Source organism: Bactrocera latifrons, unplaced genomic scaffold (genome assembly GCF_001853355.1).
Source record: "Bactrocera latifrons isolate USDA-ARS-PBARC rearing strain unplaced genomic scaffold, ASM185335v1 scaffold_95, whole genome shotgun sequence".
In the NCBI taxonomy this organism is placed as follows: domain Eukaryota; kingdom Metazoa; phylum Arthropoda; class Insecta; order Diptera; family Tephritidae; genus Bactrocera; species Bactrocera latifrons.
Genome location: NW_017537656.1, coordinates 520,051 through 535,566, shown reverse-complemented (window position 1 = coordinate 535,566; position 15,516 = coordinate 520,051). Strand labels below are relative to the sequence as shown.

General features: G+C 33.4%; 1 protein-coding gene across 14 annotated transcripts in view; it reads left to right on the top strand.

The window, feature by feature from the left end:
- LOC108977761 (rab11 family-interacting protein 3) overlaps positions 1-15,516 on the top strand; it is a 152,216-nt gene that overhangs the window by 39,494 nt on the left and 97,206 nt on the right. The window contains exon 1 of one of the 14 annotated variants that reach the window (XM_018947641.1): positions 11,025-11,492. The exons of 10 other annotated variants lie outside the window; for them this stretch is intronic. The gene's annotated coding sequence lies outside the window, so the exon portion shown is untranslated. Of the gene's footprint in view, positions 1-11,024; positions 11,493-15,516 lie in introns of those variants that run through there. 3 more of the 14 variants (XM_018947639.1, XM_018947644.1, XM_018947643.1) reach the window with 3 other exon arrangements.

Genomic DNA, 15,516 nt, shown 5'->3' with positions numbered 1-15,516 from the left:
TATTTGTATATAATAATAATAACATATGCCAAAAAATATGTAAAAATATATTATGAAAAATGTCCTCAAAAATGTATTTTCTTTTTCTCACAAAATAATTTTTCTATGAAATCTTATTTCTTTATACACCTCCCACTTCAACTAAATCACCACGATGCGCCCACTTCAATTTTAAAAATTCTTCGTATCCCAACATAAACATTTAGGCCTTCGCTTTCTGCTTTTTTCGATTAACGCAAGAGAAATGTGCGCTCCTCTAATAAAAATGTCAACTTTGTAGTTTTCTTGCTTCCACTCCTTTTCTTTCTCTGCGCTTATTTGCAATTATTTGTGCGATAATTTCTGCTGGCCAATAATGGACATGTCGCAATTTCCGGCTTAAATTAGTGGCCAATATATTGACCGAGAATTGGCATTGCGCAATCGAAGTCAGCAAACGGCATTAATAAATGGTGACTGTGTGCTATTATTGTTGTTGTTGCTAGTGCATAGCGGCGCGCAGAAAAAAACGTACAGAGCGCAAAAAGCACCTATTTCGTTTGAACTCCAGTGTGTCTGCGTTTAAGATCGCGTTCGGAAATGCTTAGAGTCAGATTAATTGCCGTGATTAGTTAGCGCTGTTACAGACAAACATAAGATATTAGCTACGTGCTGCTCTTGTTGTTGGTATACGAGTAACGTAGAGAGTTGGCAACATAGAAAACATATAACATATGTATGTTGTCTGTTTTTCTTGCATTGAAATAATTTCGTTTCCAATTCTGATGATATCACCTTCGAAATGCCTCTATTAATGACTTGGCTTCTGCTCAATTTTATGACATCAAAATATATGCATATCTTCAAGGTTATCTTTAGAAGTAACTGAGATAATTTTATTATTGTACGTTTGGTATTTACTGTGTAAAAGTAGACTTAGAATTGTCTTATGGAAATCATATCGCGAAAAATTATACTTCTAAAAGCGTTCCCAATTAAGGGACCGGACATTCCAGGTGCATGTCCTTAAATCGTAATCGTTAATGCATTGCCGTGGTCGTCTTTTTAAGAGGGGTCTCTCAACGGAGGCTGTTCTTTCCTTTTCGTTGGGGCCGTTTTTTACATGACGTGTCTCAAAATCAGCGCACAACCCTGGAGAGTGATGTTTCGGCTTCTCACTTTATGTTGCCTTCAAACGGATGTTCTTTGGCTTCCCAGAGGAAACTTAGTCTAAGACAGGAAGTGGCGAGCTACTTGAGCCATATGTAAAAGAATCGTGTCTGGACACTTCCAAGTAAATGGCACTGGAGAAATTTCCTCATTTGCGTGAACTTTTACTCATGGCTCTATCCTTCTTCTAGAATGTATACTAATCTCAATATCATTTGTCAAAGGGTATAATAATAGAAAATGTTCTTCAAAATCTCTGCGGGCTTTTCGTGCTAAAATTATTCAAAGGTCTTTGAGTGAACCCTTCAGACGATCATAGTTTCGAAAGCTTTTACCCTAGCATAGTTAAATTGTTTTTTGTCTTTCAACCTTTGTCAATATTTTTCTTATTTTAAYTTCTAAGTCTACTCAATGTTCCAATCGTCCGTTAAAATTAACTGTACAAATAGTACATAATAATAAAAGATTTGGACAATGTTTAGCTTGATTAAGCCTGCGCCGAGCTACAGCTTCACTGCTCTTTTGAATTGATCCAATTCCGTTTAGTTCATCAATTTTTGTCTTTACGGTTCACAATTTTTTCATTGTTTGCCCCGCGGCGGACAGATGATTGGAATTTAGAACAAACTCATTAAAAGTTGCGAATTTCATGGTACTCCTCTTTCTCGAGTCAACGAAAGACCAAGAGCTGTTGAGCCACAAGCTGGCAAGAAAACGAGACAAAATCCAGAAGACTGCGCAAGCCATTGCCATGACAACTTGGCCCTTCGTCGTCTTTGTTCTTTTGCCAACTGTATACTTACCAGCTTTCATTTTGCTTAACAATACTTCTGTTGTAGTCCGAAACCGGTTCTCAAGTCTGCGAAAGAATAGCTGAACTGTGTGTGAAGAGTCAAGGAAAAATGTGTAGGAAGAAAAAAACATAAAGGTGAGCAGTTAAACGAAGCCCATGTACGCGAAGGTATTGCATTGAAGCTGGCCAGCCAACAAATAGATCGCTTTGTTCAAGTGCCAGGTTGTGTTGGGATTGAACGGGAAGAGCGCAAGAACAACAGACGCCCCTGTACGAAGCGCATACTATTGCCAGTGCAATGGCCAAAGAATCAGTTAACAACGGACCTTTTCGCCGAAGTCTTATACGCTTCGTTAGTTCGCATTTGTCGCGCTGCGGCATGCAACTGGTGATGGTGGTGGCGGTGGTGTTACTGCGTGCTTGCGTTAGCTGCCATTCAACAGGCTGTTGCATGCGCTTGTTGTTGTAATGTTGTTCGTGTAGTGCATATTTTTTGCTCTACGCTTTTGCCACCACAATAATTATAAGAGTTATGCATGTGGTGGTTTGGTGCAGCGCAAAACCACAACTTCAACAACGTCATCATTGTCAGCGTCATGACATAGGAATGCGAACGTGCGCGCATGCGCTGTTAAAAACCCGTCGCGGTTGCTTGTTTTGTTTGGCCCGCTGATGGCATGAAAGTGTGACGGTTGCGTGGCAGCGGGGAAATGTTTGATTCGATTGTTGGTTAGCATTAAGTTATGTGGCTTGTGTGCCACACTATGTTGGCTTCTTGTTGCGGTGACGCATTTTTATGCTGTTAGACGATTTTCACTTATTTTTTAAAGCTCGGTTTTGATGCTTTTGAGTTACCATCGCAAGAAAATCAATCAAATTTTGGACAAAATCTCAACGCACCAAACTTTTCGCCATGTGAACTTGTGGAACGGTTCATATAAATCTGTGTAGATGTCAATCGAAATTCAATTTATATATTTTTAAGTCAAAGCCTGATTTGGCCTCAACTCACTCAACTTTTCTCCATGTGAATTTGTGGAACAGTTCCCATAAATCTGGTTAGAAGTCTACGAAAAGTCAATTTATATATCTTTAAGTCCAGGTTTGGTCTGGTTGGTTGGTCTTCTGGGAAGCGCTGGAAACTGTAAAGCCAAAGAGCTGGTAAGGGAGGGTAATCTTGTTTCGATGACATCGGTTTGGGAACTAGCCTCCGTTGTTTTGCGCTGGACCTCTGATCTTTGTAGAGGCTGGTCAACAGCTAACTCTTGAGCTACCACGAGCTCATTCTGGTTATGTTCGGAACCCAGAGAGCCTTTGAACTGCTCATCCTCAGTAGGGTTTATCTCGCCGCAATCGTTAGAGTTCTTCATATTCGCTGCTCTAAAGCCGCACCTGTGGTAGAGCTAAAATTTAGTACCCAACAAGTTTGTATGAAAAATTCTGACAAGTAAAGATTATACAACCTTCTAAAAACTGCCAACTTTAACCAATCATCGAACAATTACGTTTTAATGAACTTGTGGAACAGCAAAGCTGATAAATAAAAAATGGAAAAGATTTATCGTTTGAATGCAACCTAATTGATAAAGCTTCGTCAAAACTACCATAACGCCGCATTAAATTGTTAGCTATAGTGGAGCTGTATGAATGAGAAATTAATGATGAGTAATGATTTGGTGCCACGAAACTATGTTGCCTCAAGCACAAATTGTTAGCATTTTCTATTGTCAAACCTGTGCAACTTAAGATTTTTTTTCGTTGATCTTGACTTGGCACTTAAGCGTAGAACAACTAGGCAGCTTATTATTATTGTTTATGGGAAAAGAATTACGTAAATTACTTAATTATACATAAATGCTTGAGAGGTTTCAGAAATAAGAACCACATAAATAACGATATACAGTTAGGTGAGGAATTTGTGTTTTAACTTTGTTTGGTGATTTAGTAGAAACACAAATGCAAAGCTTCCATTATTTGCATTCCACTTTTCTAATCTTCTAGTTGACTTTCTCACAGTTTGGTGTTTAGTCGCTCGCATTGTTTGGCTATTGAGCTTGAGATTTGCTGCGCTTCTTAATGACACATTCAGCCGCTCTCATTTCATGGTAGGCTTAGCTGAGAAGAGTCTTCAATATGAGGTTGATAAATGTGTTCCATAATTATTTTTCATTACTCATTTTTCGTATTAATATACGCATACATATTTTTTGCTAATTTTCTCTAGCTCTTATGTTTCTACTCATTAGTTCACCACATGCAAACCACTTTCGTTCCATTAAATGCTTATTAGCTTCGCAATACGTTGGCTTTTTATTGTAATTACTAAAAATTCTTTCGAAATATTTATATTTCTATACATTTTATTCTAGTTGTCACTGAACTAGCCGACAACATCTTAATTTTTATTCTAGCATATGTTATTTTGTGAAACTTTCAGATTTACTAGAATATTTGAGCAAGTAAAATATTTATTAAATTAAAAATTATCTTAAATTTATGAAGCTTTCAATAAAACAAAAGTTGTTTCGCCAGCTTTAATTAAATTAAACCAAATATTTAAGGTGTTTCACAAGTTCACAACTTGAAAATTTTTAAGATAGTCTGTGTTTCGAAAGTTTAATTATACAAATTTACATATCTGAGGTGTGTTACAATTTCACAAATCGAAAATACTTGAGCTAACCTGTGTTTCACAAGTGCAATTATATAAATTTAAATATCTAAGGTGTCCCTCAAGCTCACAAATATAAAATTTTTAAACTAACTGGTGTTTCACAAGTTCAGACATAGAAAATCGTTGCGCTAACCGGTATTTCATAAGTTCAAATATACGAATTTCAATATCTAAGGTGTCCAACAAATTCACAAATAAAAAATTTTGGGCTAACCCCTGTTTTATAAGTTCAATTATACGAATTTAAATATCTAAGGTGTGACAAAAGTTCACATATTTTTGAGCTGCCCGGTGTTTCAGAAATTCCAAATAGCAAAACATTGTTCCACCCGATCAATTATACGAGCTCAATTATCTAAAGTGTTTCACAAGTTTACAAACAGAAAATCTTGGAGCTAACCGGTGTTTCATAAGTTCACAAATAGAACTGCTGTTTCACAAGTTCATTATTCGAATACATTTATATAAGCGTTTCATAAGTTCAACTAATCAAATTCAATTAGGGTGTTTGTCAAGTTCTGTGGAATTCTCTACAGCTTTTAAAGAAGATTTGCCTTATATTGTTCAAGTTCATAAAGTCAAGAGTTGGTTCCAGATTGAAGTTACTTTCAACTAAAATAGATTTTGAACATTTTTCAAAACTTAGCTTATTGTTCGCCAAAAATATATGAACTATTTGGGATAGTTCTAGTTTTATATATAAAAACTATTTGTCTTCAAAGACACCGACTGCTTGCAAGCAGTTAAGTTTTTGGCAACTACTGAAATCTAAACGATATTTACCCACTTTCTGTTAATTAAAATCGCTGAATTCTATTAATTGTTGGCAAAAATTAATTAACTATACAACTCACATTGTCGAACAACTATCAAAAAGCCGAGGTTGGGTGTGTTTGTACATACATATATAGCATAACATACAATATATATTTTTTCAAGCGTCTTAATGCAGTAGTTTAAAAAAACTAAATCCGTTGTTGCAAATTCGCTAATGCTTCGTTATTCACATATGTATTTATATATGTATATGATTTTAGTTACTACTATTAACTCCCTACTAAGTCAAGGCTAATAAAAAACTTGAAGCTAATTGAACCGTAAAGCTTAATTAATTATTTTATGGAAATAGAAAAACTAAATACATATATACAGTTATATATATATATACATAAGGCTGGTGCAGGCAGCTGAATTATATTAATATGTATAAAATCAGTGTTTGATATTTAAAAGTGCACTCAGAGGTAAGTGCTGAGTTTCTACTGCTACCTTAATGGCAGCAACATCGCCTTGGAAAACACTGCAATAGTCAGTCTGAAGCTGGAGTTGTCAGTAAACTCCTGAACCAAACTTCTCTCCTAAGCTTTGACCCAACCGTAAAGAAGCTCACTGCTCCTCTCCTCCGATGGCTTCGTCCCACCCACAGCTCCCTCGCCGTTATATGGACAGATAAGCAGCCGCCAGAGTTGGCTTGACTATGATGTTGTAGAGCCAGAGGACTTCTTTCGGTGACAGATCAAACTTTTTGTCAATAGCTCTTCTACTATAGTATACAACAATCGATGCTTTTTTTGCTCTCTTCTCGATTTTTGGCTTCCATGAAAGCTTCCTATCCAGGATGAGCCCTAGATCAGTGTTTCCGCTAGTTGCAGACGGATGTTTCCCGTTTACGGCAGCGATGCCACCGGGATCTTATATCTTCTAGTAAATAAAACCATATTGGTTGTTGACGAGACCACTTTCGTCTATTTGATTTGTTATGACGCTGAAATACCCTTGTGTTAACTCGTTCACAGTAATCATTAACTCTCCTTTGAATATGAGTTGCTACATTGTCTGCATAGGCAATCACCCGGAAGCCACGATCCTAAAGTTTATTAAGCGGGTCCTTAACGACCAGGGTCTATAGAAGAGTAGAGGGAACTCTACCTTGTGGGGTTCTCATACTAACATTCCGTCGTCGCATGCATTGTTCCATTCAGTTTCAATCACTCACACGCAGGGCTGTATCCACCGACATGCCTTTAGTGTAAGCCTCCTTATGTATGAGTCCATCAGTCTCTCTAAAGTTGTTAATAAGAAGGAGTAGAGGCTGATGGGCCTGAAGTCTGGGAGCCCCTACCAGCCTTCAGGATGGACGTAACTCTAACTCATCTCCTGACCGGGATGTACTCCAGTCTTGTGCAGTTCGCATAGATAGATGCCAACCAGTTGCATGATACCTTAACAGTCTGCTGCAGCTGCGCTGGTATGATGCCATTCAGTCTCGGGGACTTGAAAGCTTTGAACGAATTGTTGGCTCAAGTCAAGTCTCGTTCATTTGCGATTCTGAATGGTTTGACAAAGACCGTGTTATCCTCTTGCAGCATTTCGAGAGATATCCTTCCAGAGGATGGGAAGTCTCAAAACTGACCTAGTGACACATAGTTTATATAAAAAATTACGTATTTCTGCAACTTTTTATACAATAAAATAATTTATTGTAGCACTTTATACACAATTACGTTCTTAGTTTGTGTCTATCACTGCCGCTCACTCCCAAAATAAACGATATTCAACCGTTTTATCAACGATATACATAATTAAATAAACATAATAAATTACTTCGAATTAAATAAATTAAAATACAGCAGCTTTAGCTAATCATAATCCGCTAATAATCGCAATTTGCATTATTGCATGTCAATAAATCTGCATATCTTTACATAAGCACGCACATACTCATATAAATAAATATAACAAAAGCTCAACCAAGCGTCACTACAATATTCATACACATACGGCTCAATGTATATCATATGTATATATGTATGTTTGTGTGCGCTTACAACTACAACACAATTTTCCCACACTTGACAGTCACGTAAAACGAGTTCCAGTGCACATCTTCGCTGACTTCTCACCGCCTTACATGGCATTGTTGTCTACACTTGACTGACTTTTTCACAGGTACGAGCAAGAAATTATGCGACAAAAATGTAAAAAAGAAGAACGATAGCAATAAAAAATAACATAAGTAAGAAAAAATTTGCACAAAGCGTTCATAATTCCTTAACTGAGAAAAATTTGCTATCATGAGTCATGCACACAGGGGTTTCTTCTTGTTTTTTCTTCGATAATTGCAATTTTGTGCATAATTGCGAAAGCAATTAGGAAATGTGAAACAGAAGCATTTAAATTTGTTGTAATTTATATGTGGGAATAATGCAAATAGCGGTTAAACATGCTGCAAGGGTCAAAGGCAGGTTTATGTTTATTATTTGTTACTACTTGTTTTAGACTGTGCTAAATTCTTGTGTGCACTCGAGCAAATGATGTTCTAGTCGTGAGAATATGTACATAAATTAAAGTAATTATTAAGTACCAATTCAACCGAGCTTTCAGATTTTTTTTGCAAAAAACGCATAAATTGGAGTTCCATGCATTATTATGTATGTATATTCAGTTCAATATCGAAAATCAATGACAGAGAGTTTCTATTAATACTTTCATTTCTATTGTAGTCTCAAAATTTTGCTTTAGTTTGTAAGCAAATAAACATTCTTCTGCATCGATGATAAATGCAGATCCAATCAGTTATATTAAACCAATAATCAAGGTGTTTCACAAGCTCACAAATCGAAAAAATGTTATACAATTAGCTAAATTGTTTCTTAAGTTAAAATTCATGACTTTAACTATTTATAAATTTTCACAAGTTCATAAGCAATTATTTATAGCTTTGAAGCAAATCTGCTTTACATAAATATTGCCATAGTTGAGGAGTTTATTTTATCAAATATGTTCAGTTCGATATCGAAATTCAATCACAGAGAGTTTGTGTCACACTTTATGTGTGCCTCAGGTGTGGACTTAAATACAAACTTCTTTATAGAGACGAGATATAGGAGTGCAAACGTTTGCTATTTTAAATAGCATCCGTGAAGTTCTAGATTTAAAAAATATATTTTCGTTTAAGGTTCATGTCTACTTTATTCTGAAAATTTAGCTTCTAGCTTTTAAACCAATTAACATTTTGATACTTCGATGTTAAACGCAAAACCAGTCACTTATATTAAACCAATAATCATGGTGTTGCACAAGTTCACAGAAAAAAAAAAAAAAAATTCTCTACATTTTTTTTTTCACAATTCAAATATACGAATTCAATTGGATAAGGTGTTTCACTAGTTCACATATAGAAAAACTTCGAGTCATCCGCTGTTTCAAAAGTTCAATTATACGAGTTCAGTAATTTAAGGTGTTTCACAAGTTCACAAAGAGAAAGCCTTTGAGCTAACCGGTGTTTCACAAGTTCATGTTACGAATTAATTAGCTTACTTTTTATCACAGAAAATTAAAAAACAAAACTGTATTTTGATTTATTTTTTTGTGTGTTTGAAGACATTTTCTGTTCCTTTAAAATTTTCTGAATATTGCCATATTATTGTATGAAGTACCTTATTTTACATAAAATGAAACGAAATGGAATCTAATGGAGTACAATAATTAAAAAAAAAAATAAAGCAAACAACTATAAAAATATCAAATTAAGTAAAAACATGTTTTTCCGTGCGGAAAAACTACAACGAAACGGTGTTAGTGGTGAAAGAAAAGTAGTGGCGTGAAATGCAAAACAATGTAGTGAAAAGCAACGCAGTAATAACAACAAAAATAGCGAGTGCAGATTACCATTCAAATGCAATGAAAACATACAAAAAAGAAACACAAAAATATATAATTAAGAGTGGCTAAAAAGTTTATTGTGCCGAACTGCCAGCCACACGCCAACAAATGCCACTCAAATTCGCATTGAACAGTCATTAAAAAAAGTGGGAGATACAAAAATGAGCATCACAACACAGAAATCAAGAGGCAATCAACAAGAAAGCCATACTAAAGCGCTGAAAAACAAAAGCGGAAAAGTAGTTATTTATACAGTAGTTATTTATAGGTATTCATACCAATATACATTTATGTGTAAAGCAGTTCGCAATATGGAAATTTTCCCCACATCTGCGGAGATGCAGCACTGCGATGCGGCGTAATGTGAAAGTGGGTGAGAAAAATTTAGCGTGCTTACGCTGAAATCATGAAAGGCAAAACAAAAAACATTCAAAACGGTAGCAACAGCTGGTTGAAGCTGAGCGATTCTCACTTTTTTCCGCTTGTGTTTGCATGTTTGTGAAAATGGAATGCGCGATGAATTGAAGTGATAGGCGCGCTATCAAGCCAGATGCTGCAAAATCATATAATATACATACATATATACATTTGTAAGTGGCTGAAAGTGAATTTTTATAATGCAGTTAGTGTTAGTTGAGCTTGGGGATATTTTAATTTGTTGCGATTTTTCTAATGAAATCGTTTTTTTAGGTAAAAATGTGTACTTTTTTTTGTAAATTTGGCAAATGAAAAGTTTTTCTCTACACTTTTTTGTTTTCGAATTTTGAAAAAATTAAGCAAATCGATGGGGTTAAAGTTAAAACAAAATGATACACTTGACGTAACATTTTTTAAAATTCGATTTCATACTAATTTAAATTTTTTTGTTTTGAATTTTGAAAGAATTAAGCAAATCGATGGGGTTAAAGGTAAAACATAATGATGCATACGGCGTATGAGTAACCTTTTTTGGGTGAAAATTGGCAACGTTGTAAAATGATGCACTTGGCGTATGGGTAACATTTTTTAAAATTCGATTTCATGCGAGTCGAAAATTGGCAACGTAAGTCGAAAAATGAAACAATTTAATATTATTTCTTAATGCGATTCAGAACATAACCATCGCAGGTGTGGCGTGAAATTTTTTATTGGCACAGATATGGCTCCCGTTGCTATAACTTCGAAAATGGCGAATAATTTCACTTTGTTAACGCGTATCCGGCACATCGCATGGGAGACGTCTGAATAAAAAAGCTACCTGACTATATAAATAGTCAATTTGCCTTCGCAGTCCATACATATATATATATATTTTTTTTTAACATAAAAACGTCCATCGACAACTTCTGATTAACTCTTAATATTCAGTCTTAATTGATAGTAAACCTCAAAATAGGTTCCAAAATGATGCTCTAATTGGTAAGTGGGTTCGGAATGTTTTTCAAAAATTTCCCAGCGACCCTTTACTTAAGCTCACTGCCGCCCATTTCCGCAAATCGCTGTCCATAATAATTATGTACACAAAATATTGCAAATACAAACATATCGGCCGTATTTATTTTTATAACCAATAATTCAAGAAAAACAAATCACCACCGAGTCAATCAGCCAACCGGCAATACGTTGAGGTTCGGCACCGAACATGTTGCTTCGCACAACGAACCGCAGCACGCAACTAGCATAACAAGTTAGCTTTCGAAGCTTCAAGCTTTTTAACTGCTTTTAATTTATTTGTCTATGTTGTTATTGTTGTTTCTGCTGTTTTCATTGTGTCAGCGTTGTTGGCTTAAACCCGCCTCGCAACATTCAGCTCAGACGAATGCGTTCGCATATTTTAGTGTCGAGTTTGCGGCAAAGCGAAATGGTTGCGTGTGGATTGCGGGCTTAACGTGCACGGTAAACGAAGTCGTGAGCGTTTTGGTAGCGAAAAAACAAAAAGAAAAATAAATTAATAAGTGATTTGTAGAATTCTCAGGCGGGCGGCAAAACGTGACGAATATTTTTATATAACTGTTTGGTGTAAGATTTGCGGGAAATTTGACGCGGCGGCGGAAAAGTGTGAGAATTCGCCGGCAAATAAACAAAATCAGTTGTGTATTTAACAAAACAAAGCAAATTCTTTATATAATACGCTACATCAAAGTGCTGTGCGCGTGAAATATTAAGCAAAAAACAACAAAAAGTTATTAGTGACGCCAGATTTTGCCGAAATCGCTGAAAGTAAAAACGAAAGTAGGTCTAATAAGATTTTCTGCGTCTGTTTGTGTTATTGTTATTAATGTTGTTGTTATTGCCTTTGTTATTATAGTTTTTGTTTGTTGTGTCCGCAAAAATGTGTGTGTATTGTTGCTGCGCTGGCTTTTTAGCTTCCTGTCGCGCCTCAGCGTCTGAATGTGTTAACTGTTATTCTTTTATGGTTTATTCTTTCGCTATGACAAGCGAAAGTAAGTTTTCATAAATCCATAAAGCATGATAGATGATAAACAGTGGCATTAAAAAAATTTCTAATTAATAAAAAATTAAAGATAATATAAAATAATAAATTGTTAGGAATAAAAAGAAAAATTCAAAACATTAATAAGAAAAAATTTTCGAAATAATAAAAAATCGAAAGCTTCGAAAAGATATTTTCATTGTTAAAAATAAATAATATGTAAAAAATTAAAGTGAATAATAAAAAAAAAGTTAAGAAAAAATTATATAAGTCATTAAATATGAAAAAAAAACTCTTATAAAAATACCTTTAAAGTAAAACAAAAAGTAAAATTATAATAAAATATATTAATTTCAGTTTATAATTTAATCTTTAATAATTAGTATAAAAAATAGTTTTGTGTAAAATCAAAAAATTTCCGAGTTGAAATAACAAATATGCTAAGAAATAATAATGCACCAAAAAAAAAAACTTTTAATAGAAACATAAGAAAATAAAAAACCTAAAACTAAAATAAATAGTTAAACCCAACAAAAGTACTAAGATCAAATTATTAATGATTGGGAAATTAGCGAACTTTTAATATAAAAATTATTAAATTAAAAAATAGTATTACAACCAAAAAGCAAGAAATTGTTACATAAAAAGTATATAATTGAAAAAAATTAAATGCAATAATTTTCCATCCCATTAACAAAGTATTTTTAAAACCGAAAAAAAATAAAAATAATATAGAAACTTAAAAAATATATAACATTGTGAAATAAAAAAAACTTTTTAGAAGAAAAATGTTTTCGAAACAATTGTGCTTGTTAAAAGAAATTAAATTTAAACTTGATTCTTGAGGAAAAAAACCCTAATAAAATAGTAAAAAAAAAGAAAAATTCAAAACATTTGCAAAACCTTTAATAAAAACAAACAATATTGATGAGATAGAAAATTATCGACTTTAGTGAAAAAATAATTAAACAAGATATTATGAAAACTAATAAACTTTTATAATAAAATTATTAAAATTGAAAATAAAATTCTTAAATCCGAAAGAAAAATTTTCAAACAAAAAAAGAAGATGCACTTAGAAAAATACATAATATTTGCATAAATTACAAACATAAAATAGTGAAAAGAAATAAACTTTTTATATACAATTAAAAAAAAATCAAAATTTTGAAAAAAATTACATTTCATTTTAAATAATTTTCTATTTGGGAAAAAGTTCACAAAAATATATAATAAAAATTATTAGAAAAATTAAAAAAAATCTAGTTTTGTTTTTAATCACGAACTATGAAAAAAAATTATCTTGACTACATTTCACTTTAAATAATTTTCTATTTGCCAAAAAAGTTAATTGAAATTATACGCGAAATAGTGTCAGAGTTTTTGAGACATCGAGCTGAAATTGTGCACACACGTTTTCTTTTTCAAGCAGCTGCTTACATGTTAGAATATTTGATATCGGACGATTAAGTTCTTGTATAGAAAACTTTTTATGTGACAAGATTTCTTCACGAAATTTGGCACCTATCACGGTCTCAAGACAGCCCTACAATCTGCGTACAAATTGTTAAAATCGGATCGAAATATCACATAGCTGCCATAAAAATTGATCGACTAAAAGAAGTTTTTGTTTTGAAACTTATTTATTTGTCAACGTTTTTTCTCTTACTAATTTTATAAAAAAAAACGCTTTTTATTTTTTATCAAAAGCTTTTATAAAAATAGTGGTAATTAACAAAAACTAATGTAAAAATTTAATATAAAACTATTTTTCGCTTAATTTTCCACGCTTTGTGTTTCTTCAAACGATTTACCAAATTTGCAAAACTTAATTTTTGTTGCAAATAATTACCTATGCATCAATTCGTCTTTAAAAATCCATTGTTAGTTGTGCCAAATATTTCTTTTGCACGTTTACTACGTCTTAATGACTACGACAAAATGCGAGCAGCAAAAAATTAAACAAAATCCATATGTGGGCTAAAAGAAGTTGAAAAATAATAAAAAAAGACAAAAAAAAAACAAACACACGCAGTCAAAAAAAAAAAAGCGCAACTCATCATTAATAACTGACACCCCGCTGCGTCGACGCCTCTGCATTGGCGCACACATTTGCACACCCATGCGCGCTAGAGCATTTACCGCATATACAAGTGCATGTACATATGTATATGCTTTTGCAAACTCATATGCACAAGTATATATAAGCTGTTGCTAACTTATATGCAAGTATATACATATGCATGTTTGTTTGCATATGTGCGAAAGTCGCGCTTCAATTTCGTGCGCTGCCATCAGCGTCGCGGCTGCATTACGAATTGATTTTCGCGCTTTGAGTCGGCTGTGAAATGTAAAAATTAGTTGTGTGTAAGCCAAAGCAAAAAGAAAAGGTGATAAAAATAAACAAAATGAAATAAAATTATACAATATTATAAAAGCAATTTGGCTGCCTGCAGCAACATATGAGCGACGAAATGGAATTAAGACAAAGGTGCTAAAGACTAGATTAGGAGTAGACTGTACAAAAACTCTGGAAAAATTAACAAAAACAAGTAAAAACGTTAACTTCGGTTTCTACCCTTCAAAGCTGCATTTCTTATAACATAAAAGTGTATAAAAAGATGTCTAGCTTGATTTTGTGCGCTCAATTTGTATGGTAGCTATATGCTATAGTGATCTGATCTAGAAGATTTTTTCAGGCATTACAGCCTTGACTTAGAAAAAGATCTGTGCCAAATTTCGTGAAGATATCTCTGTAAATGGAAAAGTTTTACATACAATAACTTCATTTTGATCATTCTGTTTGTATGACAACTATATGATGTAGTAGTTTGATCTGGAAAATTTCTTCAGGAATTATAGCTTTGCTTCAGAAAATGATCTGTGCCAAATTTCGTGAAGATATCTCGTCAAATAAAAAAGTTTTCCATACAATAACTTCATTTTGATCGTTCAGTTTGTATGTTAGCTATATGCTATAGTGGTTCGCTATCGGCGATTCCGACAGATAGACAGCTGCTGGAAAGGGCGTGGGTGAAATTTCGGAACAATTTCTCAATAACTGTGGAACTTTTGAAAAGGCAATTTTCAATAGAAATTTAATCAACTCATTCATGTTAATTTTTCGTATGGGCGTTAGTGTAAATTGGTCTGAATCTTGAAGCAATTTGTTTTGATATACAAGAATACACATATGTATATTAAAACTTATACTTATACTTTTTTGATTTTATTTCTATTGACAAACTTTGGTAATGCATCAAAAGTTCCAAAAACTTTCTTCAACAGCTCTGAAGGTCGCTCTTGATTTCTACGAATGTACATATACCCTTACTCAAAACAAACCTATAAATGCAGACATGAAACGATTTACATGCATATGTATGTAGGCGCATATGTACAAAAACCCGAAAATAACTTGCTAAAGAATATGTTAACTGCGAAAATAATTAAATAGAAATTTGTTAACACACATTTAATCATACATGTGTATTTGTGCACATGCCGGCATAAATATATTTATTTTTTGTGCGGAAAAAGTTGTATGTCTTTTTGCGAGTCGCAATTTCACCGTCAGCACAATGTGTTACTTCGTAATATCAACAATGCTTTATAGTGCGTTAAAGCAAACATTTGCGAGCAAAGAAAACAAGAACAAAAGTGGCAAAAAGCTGAGATGTAATCACAATGACAGAAGCTGTGTTTATGAATATAGTCAACTCTGCTTTAACGCATATAGATGTATATTAGAGCATAAAGTGGTGATATATAATATATATAAAAAGAAATCAAAGTACAAAATAATAAGACAAAAAAATAAAT